Below are 16,225 nucleotides of genomic sequence, written 5' to 3'. Positions count from 1 at the left end.
CAACAAATGTGAGGGAGGCTATGGAGCTGGGCTAGGAAAACAGAGACATAATAGGTACCTACCCCATCACATTTATCTGTCAAAATGCCCCAGCATCCCCCTCTGCCCCAGGGTCACTTCAACTTGGCTACATATTCCCCAGGAGCCACCAGAGGGAGCCAAATCCTAAAAAATTTTGCAGGAGTTAGTGACTCAAGGAACAGAACAAAGAAAGAGTCTCTCCAGGACCAAAGTTTGCCAAAGTTGGTTCCCTATGGCTATGGACAGAGCATAGACCATGCAGGAGGATATACTCAGACCATCTTAAACCTACTGGCCTTGCCTCTGAGGCTGGGCAGCCTAGAATATCTAAGGAGCCTTAGAATGTAAACCATACAAAGTTAAACCTAGAAGGACCTCAGAACACAGAATGTTAGAACATCAGAGCTAAAAGCATCTTTGGAGCAAAGAACACAGAATGGGAGAGCTGGAAGGAAGGAACCTTAGAAAGCATCGTCCTAATCCTTTTGTTTACATTTAGGGAAACTGAGGAACAGAGATGGGCGGTAATTTACCTAAGATAGTGACAGAAATGGGGCCAGAACCTGAGTCTCTTGATTCTTTTCCCTGTGGTTTCTCTACTACATATACCTTGCTACCTTAGAAAAGCACAGAAGCAGAGGACTCATTCAGTGTATGCTTGGCTGTCCAACTTCTGGCATCTGTGTGCCCTGTGGCATCAGACCCATTCCCACTGACCTTTCAGAGAGAAGTCCCTCTGGCTGAACCCCCCAGCCAAGCTCCTCATACACTACCACCCACTCTCTTCCCTCCTTTCCCCCACAAACACATACTCCTAGGCCAGAGCAAGGGCCCCTCCCTGACTATTAGCTGTGGAAACTCAGCCAGGGCAGAAAGACTTCATAGCCTTGGAAGAGAGGGGTCAGAATCATGAAGGGCTGAGCTCATGAGACAAAGAGCCCTTTGATAATCTGTGCAAGGAGGGTACTAAGCAGGGGAAGAGTGGAGAATGTAAGATGAATGTGGAGGATGTTCAGTTCATCCAGGGTCCCTGATCCCACTGGAGATAGAGCCAGAAAACAACAGAATCTTAAAGAGGAAGGAGACCACCAAAGACCACCTAGCCTCATCCTTTATTTTTACAGAGAAGAAAGTGGAGATCTAAAGAGGGTAAAATACTGCATCCATGGTTCCACAGCTAGAATGTAGGTGAGCCAGAACTAGAACCCAGGTCTCCTATTTCCAGTCAAGGCCTCATTCTACTATGCCATAATGCCCCTGCTTCTCTGGGAGTCCTGTCCCTGCCCTCAACAAAGCCAACAATATTTTAGAATTACCAGACAGAAGCTAAGAAGCCCATTGTATCCAAGCCTAAAGAACACAGCCAGGCAGCACATCCCCAAATCCTAAAGCCCAATGGGCACTCAGAGCAGGAAGCCAGCAGCTTCAGAATGCATCATTGCTATTCAGGCTGACTGAGCTCCTAAAAGTTCCTGAGAGGGGTCACAGCCCACAATTATAAAGAGGTTCCATAAAGGTATAGATAAATAAATCCCTGGATGACAAATCCCAAACAAGTTAGTAGGATCCATATTCTTTAAAACCCAACTCAGATTCCATCATCCTCTGAGAAGTCTACTAACACCTCCCCTTCTGCCACTGAAGTGGCGTGAGTTCGAATTCCATCTCTGACACTACACGTGTCCATGGGCAAGGCATTTAACCCGTGCTTCAGTTTCCTTAGCTGTAAAATGAAAAAAAAAAAAAAAAGTCATAGTATCTACCTCATAAAACTGTTATAAGCATCAAATCAGATAATATACGTAAAGTGTTTTGCAAATATTAAAGCGGTATATAAATGTCTGTTGTTACTACTATTGCTCTCTCCCCAAACACCTCCTCAAATCTCGACTCTTGAATATTGTAATGTTAATAGAAGAGGAAGTTCTTCCCTGTCCATTAATAGGCCTATGTGACCACATGTGTTCAATCACAGCTAGGATCCACCCTGAGTCACAGAGAGCCCACTGGGGGAGGAACTTGCATAAGGAGGAACTTGCTTAAAGGGGAAGTTTTCTTAGGGGGAGGCTTGCTTAGGAGGAAGGCTTGCCTACAGAAAGGTTTCACACCTTTTGGTACTAAGCTAATTAGGCACTGAGTCACTAGACCATTGCAATGCCTTTTGGTTCTGAGCCTATTAGCCAAAAGTGTGTATATACTCTGAGGCGAGATTTTGCTCTGGGGGTTCACTTATGAGAAGCACCTTTTGATTCCCTGGACAAGAATCTGAGTAACCATTTGTTCAGAGCCCACCCCACCACTACTCAGATGTAGAGAGCACACTACTGTGCTCTCCATACCTGGTGGTGTATGCAGGTGGTTGTGTTACCTTGTTCAGATAGCTGGAGCCCTGTCTGTTGGTCTTTGTGCTAATTTCTCTGCTTGTATTTTCTGTTTGTATTTTCTCTGCTTGTGTTTTCTCCATGTTCAGGGTGCTGACCTTTCCCCTGAACTAGCGAATGTAATTAAATGTAATTAAAGTAAGATTGCCTTTTTAAATTTATTTATTTATTATTTATTTAATATATTTAGTTTTCAGCATTGATTTTCACAAGAGATTGAACTACAAATTTTCTCCCCATTTCTACCCTCCCCCCCACTCCAAGATGGCGTATATTCTGGTTGCCCTGTTCCCCAGTCAGCCCTCCCTTCTGTCACCCCACTCCCCTCCCATCCCCTTTTCCCTTTCTTTCTTGTAGGGCAAGATAAATTTCTATGCCCCATTGCCTGTGTATCTTATTTTCTAGTTGCAAGCAAAAACTTTTGTTTTTGAACATCTGTTTTTAAATTCTCTCCCCTCTTCCCTTCCCACCCACCCTCCCTAAGAAGTCAAGCAATTCAACATAGGCCACATGTGTATCATTATGTATAACCCTTCCACAATACTCATGCTGTGAAAGACTAACCGTATTTTGCTCCTTCCTAACCTATCCCCTTTATTCAGTTTTCTCCCTTGACCCTGTCCCCTTTCGAAAGTGTTTGTTTTTGATTACCTCCACCCCCATCTGCCCTCCCTTCTATCATCCCCCCTTTTTTTATCTTCTTCCTCCTTTTTTCCTGTGGGGTAAGATACCCAATTGAGTGTGTATGGTATTCCCTCCTCAGGTAAAATCTGATGAGAGCAAGATTCACTCATTCCCCCTCATCTGCCTTCTCTTCCTACAGAACTGCTTTTTCTTGCCACTTTTATGCGAGATAATTTACCCCATTCTATCTCTCCTTATCTCCCTCTCTCAATGTATTCCTCTCTCATCCCTTAATTTGATTTTATTTCTTTTAGATATCTTCCCTTCATCTTTAACTCACCCTGTGCCCGCTCTCTCTCTATATATATATACACATACATATATACAGACATACACACTCACATATACATATATATACATACATACACACATACATAAACACACATATATATGCATATTCCCTTCGGCTACCCTAATACTGAGATCTCATGAATCATACACATCATCTTTCCATGGAGGAATGTAAACAAAACAGTTCAACTTTAGTAAGTCCCTTGCAATTTCTTTTTCTTGTTCTTTTTCTTGATTACCTTTTCATGCTTCTCTTGATTTTTGTGTTTGAAAGTCAAATTTTCTATTCAGCTCTGGTCTTTTCACTGAGAAAGCTTGAAAGTCCTCTATTTTATTGAAAATCCATATTTTGCCTTGGAGCATGATACTCAGTTTTGCTGGGTAGGTGATTCTTGGTTTTAATCCTAGCTCCATTGACCTCTGGAATATCGTATTCCAAGTCCTTTGATCTCTTAATGTAGAAGCTGCTAGATCTTGGATTATTCTGATTGTGTTTCCACAATACTCAAATTTGGCGACAATATTGCTAGGAGATTTCTTTTTGGGATCTATTTGAGGAGACGATCGGTGGATTCTTTCAATTTCTATTTTGCCCTGTGTCTCTAGAATATCAGGGCAGTTGTACTTGATAATTTCTTGAAAGATGATATCTAGGCTCTTTTTTTGATCATGGCTTTCAGGTAGTCCAATAATTTTTAAATTCTCTCTCCTGATTCTATTTTCCAGGTCAGTGGTTTTTCCAATGAGGTATTTCACATTGTCTTCCACTTTTTCATTCCTTTGGTTCTGTTTGATAATATCTTGATTTCTCATAAAGTCACTAACTTCCACTTGCTTCAATCTCATTTTTAAGGTAGTATTTTCTTCAGTGGTCTTTTGGATCTCCTTTTCCATTTGGCTAATTCTGCCTTTCAAGGCATTCTTCTCCTCATTGGCTTTTTGGAGCTCTTTTGCCATGAGTTAGTCTATTGTTTTCTTCAGTATATTTTTCAGTATTTTTTTGGGTCTCCTTTAGCAAGTCATTGACTTGTTTTTCATGGTTTTCTTGCATCCTTCTCATTTCTCTTCCCAATTTTTCCTCTACTTCTCTAACTTGCTTTTCCAAATCCTTTTGAGCTCTTCCATGGCCTGAGACCAGTTCATGTTTTTCTTGGAGGCTTTTGGTGTAGGCTCTTGCACTCTGTTGCCTTCTTCTGGCTATATGTTTTGGTCTTCTTTGTCACCAAAGAAAGATTCCAAAGTCTGAGACTGAATCTGGGTGCGTTTTCGCTGCCTGGTCATGTTCCCTGCCAACTAACTTGACCCTTGAGTTTTTCAGCGGGGTATGACTGCTTGTAGAGTAAAGAGAACTATGTTCCAAGCTTGGGGGGATGCGCCAGCTCTGCCACACCAGAACTCCTCCTTCCCCAAGAACCCCCAACCCGGACTGGACTTAGATCTTCAGCAGGCTGTGCACTCCTGCTCTGATCCGCCACTTAATTCCTCCCACCAGGTAGGCCTGGGGCCGGAAGCAACTGCAGCTATAGTTCTGTAGCTGCCCCACCTCCGCTGCCCCCAGGATTGCCTTTCTTTTAAAAGCAGATCAAAGAACCTGTGCTACCAGAACATCCTGGGTGTGCCAGGGTGCTTGCTGTTACAAATATCTACAAAATGAACAGGCTGGATCTCCCAGTTCTGATGTTCTCCATTCTAAGGGCTAGATCCCATAGTAGATCCCCAATCTATATTTCTTAGAACTTTGAAAGACTTAAGAACTCTAATCAATTCAACAGCCAACCCCAGCTCCAGAATACTCAAGATGGAACATGCTACTCAGCTCCTGACAGGGAGGTGACAGACTTAGGGACCAAGAGGTGACAGACTTCAGGCTGAGACATATTTTTAGACACGGTCAATCAATGCGGGGAATCGTCTTGACTGACTTTGCATATTTGTTACAAGGATTTTGTTTTTCTTTCTTTTCCAATAGTGGGGGAGGGTAAGGTGGGAAAGAAGGAAGGTATATTTTAATTAACCGGAAAAAAAAATAAATTGAAAACATTATTTGTTCAGATATTGACAGCATACCCTAAACTTCTCGGGCAAATCTGCATCCTCGCCTAAAGCATATCTCATGCCCTCTAGTCAGAACGAGAGGGAATCAGGGGACCCACATCACAGAAATGTAACCTAAGCAAGAGTTCAGCTACCAGAAGGGCTGAGTGAGGGACCATCCTCCACCTCTCCTCCTGAAGCCTCATCCCAAGTCAAAAAGCCAGGAGGCAGGAAGCCAAGAGAGAGAGAGAGAGAGAGAGACAGAGAGACAGAGAGACAGAGAGACAGACTCTGGGCAGCTCTCAGATACAGGATTAAGAACACCTTATGGGTTCAGGTCCTAACTGGCTGATTCGCTTTCCATCTCTGAAAGCAATATGAAGGCAATGTGTTAGATGATCTCTAACAATCTACAGGTTTATTTCTTGGGCTAGAAGGGGAAAGAGGGAGGGGCTGGCATTCTCCTCCTTCCATTCCCCTAGACCTCTGGCAAGCCAAGAATGAGGCCAGACCTTAGTGAGTAAGCAGGGTGTGTGAGGTCACTCGGGGAAAGCATCTCAGATGACCAACTGTCCAATCCTTCCATGTCTGTCTGTCTGCCCCCAGGCCTGTTGAGGACTGCATTTCTGCAAGATCCCCCTTCCTTTGTGTCTGGCCTCTCCACATTACCCCTAGTGCAGGTAGGGGTCCACCCTTCTCCCAAGCCCCCTCCCCCTTTCTCCTATGGGTTCTGGGAATGAGGGAATGCCCTGGACTCTACTCTCCTACCCCACCCCAGCATATTCTCAGTTCAGAGAAGAGCTCATATTTGGGGGAAGGGGAAAGTCCCCTCCTCACAGGAAGAGACATCAAGATTCTCCACACCCACAAGGCTAACTGTGCTAGGAGCCTTGGGAATCCAGACACACCCTGTACACACATGGCTGCCCCCAACTAACTTTGCAGTAACAGAGATAGGGATAGAGACAGGAATGGGAAAAAGAGAGGAAGGGGGAGAAGAAAAGGGATAGGGGAAGGAGAGGGAGAGACAGGGAAAGGGAGAGAGGGAGAGGGAAAAGGAAAAGAAGAGGGAGATGCCTTGCTTAAAAAAAAAAAGACAGAATAACAATAACAGCAGCTCACATTTCTACAATTACACCAGAGTTTACAAAATGCCAGGATTATCACCCTAAGGATGCAAGAGAGTAATGATAAAAATAGCATTTACAAAGTGCCTAAAGGTTTGCAAAGTCCTTAACATTTTATCTCTTTTGAAGCCACAAACTAAGGAAAGTTGTGACTCGCCCCAGGCCATACAGCTAGAAAGTGTGTCTAAGGCAGGATTCAAACTCAGAAGTCTTCTTGACTGCAAGTAAAGGAAATAAATATTTATTAAGTGCCTACTATGTGGCATGTATAGATGCTATTATTTGTCCCCATTTTACAGCTAAGAAAACTGAGGCAAACAGAGGTTAAGTGACTTGCCCAGGGTCACGCAGCTAGTCAAGAATCTGTGGCTAGATTTGGACTGAGGTCTCCCGACCCCAGCTCCTGAACTGTTCTTTCTATGGACCACAAGGCATCAAAAACAAATCTCGCCAATAGTCTTCTGAAAACCCTGTTGTGATGTTATAAAGTACAATGTGGTTTATCGTAATGTTCAGGAGCCCCAGGTTTTGACTGATCTGACCCAGTCATCCATCCTCTCAATAGGAGGAAGGTCACATATGCTGCCCTGCCAAGTCAATTCCTGACTTGCCCTGGCTCAGCAGCACATGGCTTCTGTTCCTCTTGAATAGTCTTTCTCATGACAAATGCATTCATAAAACAGTTTGTGGGGTTAAGGGGTCAGCCTAGGACTGGTCTGGTCCCCATCTCGAGTCTCTCCAGCCCTACAGCAGTCTCTTACCAGTACATTTGGTCCCCATCTTGACCAGCTGTGCTCTAAACATCTACTGACTGAAGCAGGGCTAGGGAGGTAATGGAGGGATGGGCATCACTAGAGAAGCCTGAGAAATAGATTATCTTCATGGGATCATTGATTTAAAACTGGAAAGGACCTTTAAAAAAATTATCTAACTGGAAAGCAATGTGGAAGTAATTAGGTTTAGACCAATATCTTACACCGTATCACAGTAAGCTCAAAAAAGACACGACTCAAATATTAAACTCATAACATAAAAAAAAATGGGAAGAAAAACCATATATCAAGTACCCTTTACAACAACGACTAGGGGTAGAACTCCCAACCAAAAGACAGAACCAAACAAAAGATAAAATAAGCAATTTTGATTACAAGAAGTTGAAAGGCTTTTATGATACCTATTGGTAATAGGCTTTGGGGTTTTTTTTTTTTTTGCCTTCTCAAAGAGTGGGGGAGAGGGGAAGGAGGGAAGAGAGACAATTTGGAACTGAAATTGAATTTAAAAAATTGAATTAAATTGAATTAAATGAAATTAAATTAAAAAAGCTTTGACAAATAAAATTAGCACAACTAAGATATGAAGGGAAGTGGTCAATTAGGGGAAAATCTTTACATCAAAAATCTCTGTTAAGGGTCTAATCTTCAAGATACATGGGGAACAAACATATACCACCAAAACCATTTCCTAATGAACGAGTGGTCAAAATAGATGAAAAATTACTTTAAAAATTGTGATCTATTAACAACTACATAAAAGACTCCTCTCAATCGCTAATAACCAAAGAAATGCAAATCAAAACAACTCTGAGATCTCAGCTCAAATCCAGCAAACTGGCAAAGATGTTACACGTCAACGGGGAAAGGGTTGTGGAAAGATAAGCAAGAGGCCAGACCTTTAAATTGCTCCAACCATTCTAGAAAGCAACTGACCTAGAGATTCCACTGCCAGACATACAGCAGAAGGCAGGCTACGACAAAAAGAAACATCCCATATACACCAAAATATTCACAGCAGCACTTTTTGCCATAGCAAATAAATGAAAACAAAGTAGATATCCTGCTATTGGAATGGCTGAAAAAATTCTGGTACACGAAAGTAATGGAGTATTACTGCATGTAAGAAACAATGAATATTATGAATTTCAAGAAGCACAAGAGGGCTTATATGAACTGATGCAAAGTGAAGTGCAAAGACCCAGAAGAATATACACAATGACCACAACAATGTAAATGGTAAAAACAAAAGCAATCTAAATTCTGTGGAAATAATAATAGTCAATCTTGACCCCTCAAAAAGAGATGAGAACGTACCTCCTCTTCTTGGCAGAGGTGAAAGACTGTGGATGCAGAATACTGTGTATATCATGTCAGACTTGGCTGATGTGATGGTTAATTATGCTTTCTTTTTTGTTCTTTTTTCAAAGGATAATTCAATGAGAGGGAAAGAAGGGAATGTTATATTGGGGAATAAAGAGATATTAAAAACAAAGAGGTTAGTAAAAAAAAATTTAAGAAAAAAATCATCTAATCCAACTCCCTTATTTTATTGATGAGAAAGACTCAGAACGACAAAATGATTTGGTCAAAATCACATGGACAATAAGTAGAAAATTCATGATTCCAATCCCGGTTCTCTGCCTCCAAATCCAGTGACCTTTCTTGGTAGGGGGAATCTCCTGCATCCATTAAAGGGATGCTACCTAGTCATCTAATCACAGAATCATAGCATGTCTGAGTAGGGAGATCATCTACTTCATAAAACACCCTCATAGAATGATGAAAAGTCACTCCCATTTCTCCAGCCTTTAGAGATTTACAAGGCAATTTTTTTATAGAAACCTTGAGTCTTATTGCTATTTGAGTAACTAAAACTCAGAGGTGTAATTACTTAACTGACTGGGATGATACAGCTCTGGTTCATAAGGTCACCAACTGGACCAGCTCAGGAACCCAGGAATATCCCACCTAGAAAAATGCCCCACTTCGACAAAATTAATAATAATTCTAACAGAGAAGTGACCTCGTTCAAGGTCAAACAGCTAATTAAGTATCTAACTTAAGGTGAACACAGGTCTCCAAGGCTCCCTCTCAGTATGGTAATTTTTCTATCACTTACATCAGACTCCTATTCCTAGTTATCAACCTATTCATGAGTGGGAGACTCAGGATAAGAACTCTGTCCAAACCCTCAAGCATTTACTTGTAACCAAACAAAAAACCTGTTCAGCAAAGCTGGTCAGCACAAAGTCCTAGTCTGACAGTACATGTGATGTTCCCCTTCTGTAGCCCCCTACCTTACTTCAAGGAGGAGGAGAGATGCTTATTTAACTCTTCTATAGGGTTCAAGATCAGTAAATGTTGGGGGAATAGCACCAATCAGAGACTTAATACTGGAACCCTAATTCATACAATTTGGGGATTCCCAGACTCCTTGAGAAAAAACTGGAGCTAAAGCCTCCAGTTTGATAAATGAGTGAGTAGTAGGACCCAGGGACCCTGGATTACTATAGCAATTACTACAGTAATCCAGGCTTTGCTTAACACTTTTTCTCTGTTAAAAGGGACATATCACTGGGTAGTTGTGGAGGAAGGGACCGTAATCTTGAAATGACTGGTGTAAAAAGGCAGCTCTAAAAATTTTTTTAAGAACATTTACTGAATGCTTTTGGAGTACACAGGGTACACCAAGCCATGAGGGAGGCACGAAGAAAATAATAACAGCTCACATTCCCATAATGCTTTCCTCATAGTATTATTATCCCTATCTTACAACTGAGTTGATTGAAACAAGGAGGTATGCAGTGACCTACCCAGGGCAAGTAAATGTCAGAGCTGGGACTGAACCAAGGTCTCCTGACTTCAGGTCACCTGGGCTCCAAATCTACTGCCCCTTTCTTTACACCCGGGATGATTTGTACATATGCATAAATTGTATATTTGAATGTGTGATCCTGGACTCCTCATTCTCCCTGATCCCACATATCCCATGAATTGCCTGTCATTTCTGTCTCTGCAATTATCTCTTGCATCTAGATTCTCATGAATGCTCTAAGGAAACCATGTCATTGTGGTTTCATTTTCCTTGCTTTTATTTCTATTCATGTATTTTATGAACCCTCTCCCCCTAACTAATGGAAGATATATAGGAAGACCCAGAACTGTAACAGAACCCCATCCAAGTATGCCTATTTATATATATACCCTACCGCAGGCCCTTATGACATCTCCCCTGGACTATTGCAATAGCCTCCCATCTGGTCTCCCTGCCTCTCCAAACCATCCTCCACACAGCTGCCAAATCGATTTCCCTAAATCTCTCCACTACTTTTAGTATCTTTTTTTTTTGGAGGCAATTGGGGTTAAGTGACTTGCCCAGGGTGACATAGCTAGTAAATGACTGAGACTAGTACCCCTTCTAAGTGCCTCTGTTTAGCACTAAAAGCCCTACTCAACTCAGTCCCAACCTATTTTCCCATCCTTATTCTATGTTACTCTCTTTCCTTCCCCTCTACAATCCAGCCACATTGTCCTTGCTGGGTGTTGCAACAATCCAGCTATGTGTAAAACCAACAACAACCAGCACAAAGAATGCTGCAAGCCCAGATTCCTCCATCTGCTTTACTAAGGAAAGCAACATTAAGGGCTTAACAATCTTACTTTAATCCAACATACAAATATCATTCACTCAGCTGAGGGGGAAAAGCCAGCACCCTGAGCTTCAGAGCAAATACAAACATCAACAGACAGACCTTGTCTGATTCAAATCCCAATTCATAGTTACCAGAGTAGCATCAACATCAAAGCCAGGGAGCTCATAGTAACGGCTGGCCTAGAGTCATGCACCACTCCTGCTGAGGCTCAGAGCTCCAAAAGAGAAAGCCAACCTCTGGGTTTATATATCTTGTTCAGGGTCAAAGGTGAGTCACACATGCCACTCCCCCTCGTGACCTAAAATCGTCACAAAAATGTGACTTAAACCCATGTGGTCTAAAAGCCTCTGATGTCACAAACATGTCAGTCAAACCCATGTAAACTAGGCTTTTCCCTTGAGGCAAGGAGGTCATGAAGGACTCCTAATTTGATCAAGGAAACAAAGGCCAAACTCTTCAAGGGCACTTGGTTGAATAAGTGCTAAGAGCCCATCTTGATTCCCAATACACTGGGCTATCCCTGCCAGTTTCTAGACCCCTAAAAAGCTACTCCAGACAAGGTCAGTTCTGTACCCCTACTGAGAGATGGGTGGAAACTATTTCATTGTGGTTTCATTTTCCTTGCTTTTATTCTATTCATGTTTTTTATGAACCTTCTCCCCCTTCCCCTAACTAATGGAAGATGTGTGGGAGGGCCTGGAACTGTATCAGTAGAACAACAGAAACCTATCCAAGTATGCCTATTTATATACATAGCCAACCTGACCTAACCGCTCTTCTGCTTTGACCGCTGTGCCACAAGTCAGCAGGCAGGCAGCCTCAATGGGGGGGCAGTTGAGAATCAAGTGTAACCAGAGGCTGCTCCAGGCCAGGAAGGGTACTTCCACAAAGCCTGGAAGAACCCAATGCTCTAAAGCTTGTGCCGGTTACTGGTGGAACCTGATCTGGACCCAACCTAATGCCATTGCCTTCCTATTGTTACCTAGGAAGTCTGCCTGAATTAGGAAACCCAAGGCAAGAAAATGAAGGAACTGCATAAGACCACCCTGGCCCCTCTAATTCTCAGCTCTTGTTCATAAAAAATATCCCCAGGGCTTCACTTCAAGGATGTGGGATCCAAAGTAAGCACTGGATTTTGAGTCTTAGATATGCCACTTACTGATGGCATAGCCATGGAGAAGTCACTGAACCCCTCTGGCCTCGGTTTCCTCCTCTATAAAAAGGGAATACTATTATGGATACGAAGAAAAATACCCTAAAAACCACGAAAAGGTATACCCACTAACAAGACTAACATTCTGTTTTTGTTGCATTTTCAACATCTACCTCCTCTTCTCTCTTCTCTCTATGCCCTACCACTCTAGTAGATTGTTAGAAGATAACGGATAGAACGCTAGACTTGGGACTAGGAAGACCTGAGTTCAAATATTGCCTCAAGCACTTGGTGGAAAAGTAACCTTGGATAAATCACGACTTTTCAAAGCCTCAGTTTTCACACCTGTTAAATGAGAGTGTTAATAGATCCTACCTCCCAGTATTGTTGTGAAAATCCAATGACAGAATGTATGCAAAACACCAAATCAGGTAATAGTAGTAGCTGGCAGCCTTTATTATCAGCCACTCACAGTAAAGTAATGCCTCCTAACAGGTCCTTTCATATCATACCTCTGATCAAAAATCTTCCCCTTATCCAATCAACTCCAGCGGTTCCCTATTACCTCCATGATCAAACACAGCTTTTAAAGCTCTTCATAACATGGCTCCCTCTTCTCTTTCCAGTCTTCCTACATGTCACTCCCATCCCTGCCTCCTCCTTCGTACTCTGTTATCCAGTGGCAATGACCTCTTTGCTGTTCCTCCCAAGTCATGTCCCCAGTCACCATTTTCCCTGATTGCCCCTCTCCCTCATGCCTGGAATTCTCTCCCTCCTCACCTCTACCTCCCAGCTCCTCAAATCCCAGCTAAAATCCCATTTTCTACAAAAAGTCTTTCCCCACCTTCCTGGATTTTACTGCCTTCCCCTCTGAGATTATCTGGTGTATACTGTCTATATCTTATTTGTACCCAGTTGTTTGCATATTTTCTCCCCCATTAGACTGTGAGCTCCTTGGGGGCAAGGATTGTTTTATACCTTTCTTTGTAGCACCAGTGCTCAGCATAGAGTCTGCCACATAGTAGGTGCTCAATAATCAGCTTGACTTGACTTACCCTCTTATTCAAGAAGCTCCAACATCTGGTACCACCCTACCTTTCCAGCCTGATCTCATATCAGCCTCCATCCTTTTGCCCACCCTATGTTCTGGCCCAACTTGAAGATTCCCCACATGTGGCCTATCTTTTTCCACCTCTGAATCCCATGTCTAGATCCCCTATGTAATGGATGACTGAATTTTGTTTCCACAGAAATTATATGAAACAAGATTTGAAGTCATACTGCTGGCTAATGTAAGAAATAAAACTGCTTGTGGGGGGACCTTAGGGAGCTGTTGGCCACCTGACAATCAGCATATCTAAAAGGCAGACTCCTTTTCTTTGTTCTGAGAAGGCCTTTTGCCAGTATCTCAAAAAAAAACAACAAAACTGTCAGGTGTATTGGCTATCAACATGGGCTCTTAGCACTTACTCAACCAAGTGCCCTTGAAGAGTCTGGCCTTTATTTCCTTGATCAAATTAGGAGTCCTTCATGACCTCCTTGCCTCAAGGGAAATCCTAGTTTACATGGGTTTGACTGACATGTTTATGACATCAGAGGCTTTTAGACCACATGGGTTTAAGTTGCATTTTTGTGATGCTTTTAGACCACATGGGTAAGTCCCATGTGTGACTCACCTCTGACCCTGAACAAGATATATAAACCCAGAGGTTGGCTTCCTCCTTTGGAGCTCTGAGCCACACAGCAGGAGTGAAGCATGATTCTGGACCAGCCGTTGTTGTGAGCCCCCAGCTTTGGAGAAAACTCAGATGTTGATGCTTCTCTGGTAACTGTATATTGGGATTTTGTCAGATGGAAATCTATCTGTTGACTCATATTTATTTGCCCTGTTTGTATTTGCTCTGAAGCTCAGGGTGCTGGCTTTTCCCCCTCAGCTGAGTGAATGATATTTGTACGCTGGATTAAAGTAAGATTGTTAAGCCCTTAACGTTGCTTTCCTTAGTGAAGCAGATCAAAAGAACCCAGGCTTGCAGCATTCTTGTTGTTGGGTTTTTCACCCCTACAGCAGCTGCTAGCCGAACTGTTGAAACACCAGGCCAAGTGTAAGAGGTCCATTAACCCAGACAGGGGTCTTAGATAATGGGACTTTTTATCATTGATATCCTGGGTTCGAATCTTCAAACTCAAGCTTTTGTCAATTCTCTCAGCAACTCTCATACTATCTGAGGCAGACAAATGGGAAGGAGACTAAAAGTATCTTTGGCTTGGCATTTCCTTTTATAAAGAACAAAGTATATGAGAAGGGAACTGAAATGTAGAAACTAGAAGATGCTGACCAATGGGATTCAAGGTGAGAAATTCCAATCAGGGTGATTGTAAAAGTTTTGTAATTATTTTGAGGTGTGCTTGCACCTAGGATGGGACCCTTTTTCACAAGGGTTTAAAGGCCAAGTCACACGTTAGAAACGACATGAAATAAAAATTTTTTTCTAAATTCACTCATGGTCAGGTCGAATTCTTGGTAAGACAATTATTTTTAACACCCCACTCAACTCCATCTACTGAATTCCTATTCGTCCTTTAAAAGTCTATGTTAGCTATCATAATTATTATTATTATTATTAACACAAACGCGACCTCCAGGAAGCCTTCTCTGATTTCCTCTGTTGGTTAAGGACCTTCCCCCAACTGGACCATCACATACCAACATTGCTTGCATCTCATGTAATACAATGTAACATAGATATCTTTATCTTTGTCTTACCAAAGCTTTGTATCTCCTCCACTGCCTAACTCATACCCTGAGATCTCCTGAGATCTCCAAAGGCATCCTCTTCTCCCTAAAAAGACACTCAAATGCATCTCCTCCCCAGCCTGTGTTCCCTGTTATATTCAAATCCTCCTCAGTCTTCCAGGCCTGGAGCCCATACCCCCTTCACCAGGTTGCCTTCTCTAACCACCCCAGTTCTGCCAGATCTCCCCATCTAAATTCCCTAGAGCACCTGCAGAACAAGCTCTTTAAACTCCAAGCCTCCCCCCTCCTCCTCCCTCCAATCTTACCCCTCCCCTCCCACCACCACACACATAGACACACACATAGTGTCTCTCTCTGCCTCAATCATTCCGTCTCTCAGTCTGTCTCTCAGTCTCTCTCTATCTCTCTCTCTCTCTCTCTCACACACACACACACACACACACACACACACACAGAGCAAAGTCGTGTTGACTGTTAGTCATGTAGACCCAGACCATACCTCAGCCTAGCATCAACAGTGGGTAGAAGGCAGGACCAAGCAGCAGGAGGCGGGACCCAGGCCCCACCCAGTTCCCACCCACAGGTCTCATACAGGAACAAAACCCTGGATTGGAAAAAGTTCTAGGCCTCTTTTACTCAGGGCCAGCGAGCAGCCTGCCCAAGCTCACGACCTCTCTGGGCTTTGGTTTCTCCATCTCTACAGTCTTTATGCTCTTATCAGCCCCTCTGGGAATATGAAGCTCCTCAGCTTCCCTCTGCTAAAGTCTTTCATGTGCCAGTTACCTCGCTTCTCCAGGAAAAAACACCACCAATTCCTTGGCCCTTAATTTGTGGCTCTTCTCTGAATGTTTCCCATTAAGCAGGAGTCTCCCATAGAAATCAATCCCATCCCAAGGGTCATAAAGGCTTTCCAGCACCCTTCTCTCTTCTACATTGTCTCTCCAAGGAGGATGCTCTCAGGCAGAAGTAAGGGGCTGGATAATAACAACAATATCATTTGATCCTCACAATAATCCTGGGAGATAGGTGCTATTGTTATCCCTATGGATGCGACCTGGGTATGACTGAAGTTTTTAGGTTGTTTTCCCCAGAACTTAGCAAGAACGAAGGAATAGGGAAACAGTGCTCTGTACCTGAGGCTCCAGACTCATTTTAGGATTATCTTCCAACTCATTAAATCAAATCAATAAATATTTATTGAGTCATGTACAAGGCCCTATCCCTAAACACCAGCCGCCAGCCAAGTCTCAGGGTCCTCCTCCTGGACTGTGATCTCAGGTGATAACCAATCCCCTCTACCCTTCCTTCTTCCAATACTTGATTCAGTACCTGCAGAAGACCTGAGTTAAATCC

The 16,225-nt window shown here is 42.9% G+C and overlaps 1 protein-coding gene across 2 annotated transcripts in view; it reads right to left on the bottom strand.

Annotated features, from left to right (window-relative positions):
• Positions 1-16,225, bottom strand: part of RHBDF1 (rhomboid 5 homolog 1) — a 52,628-nt gene that overhangs the window by 18,854 nt on the left and 17,549 nt on the right. The window lies entirely within an intron of this gene.

This window comes from Trichosurus vulpecula, chromosome 9, assembly GCF_011100635.1.
Source record: "Trichosurus vulpecula isolate mTriVul1 chromosome 9, mTriVul1.pri, whole genome shotgun sequence".
Classification (NCBI taxonomy): domain Eukaryota; kingdom Metazoa; phylum Chordata; class Mammalia; order Diprotodontia; family Phalangeridae; genus Trichosurus; species Trichosurus vulpecula.
The sequence above is the reverse complement of the archived record's forward strand: the minus strand, read 5'-3'. Positions and strand labels throughout refer to the sequence as shown.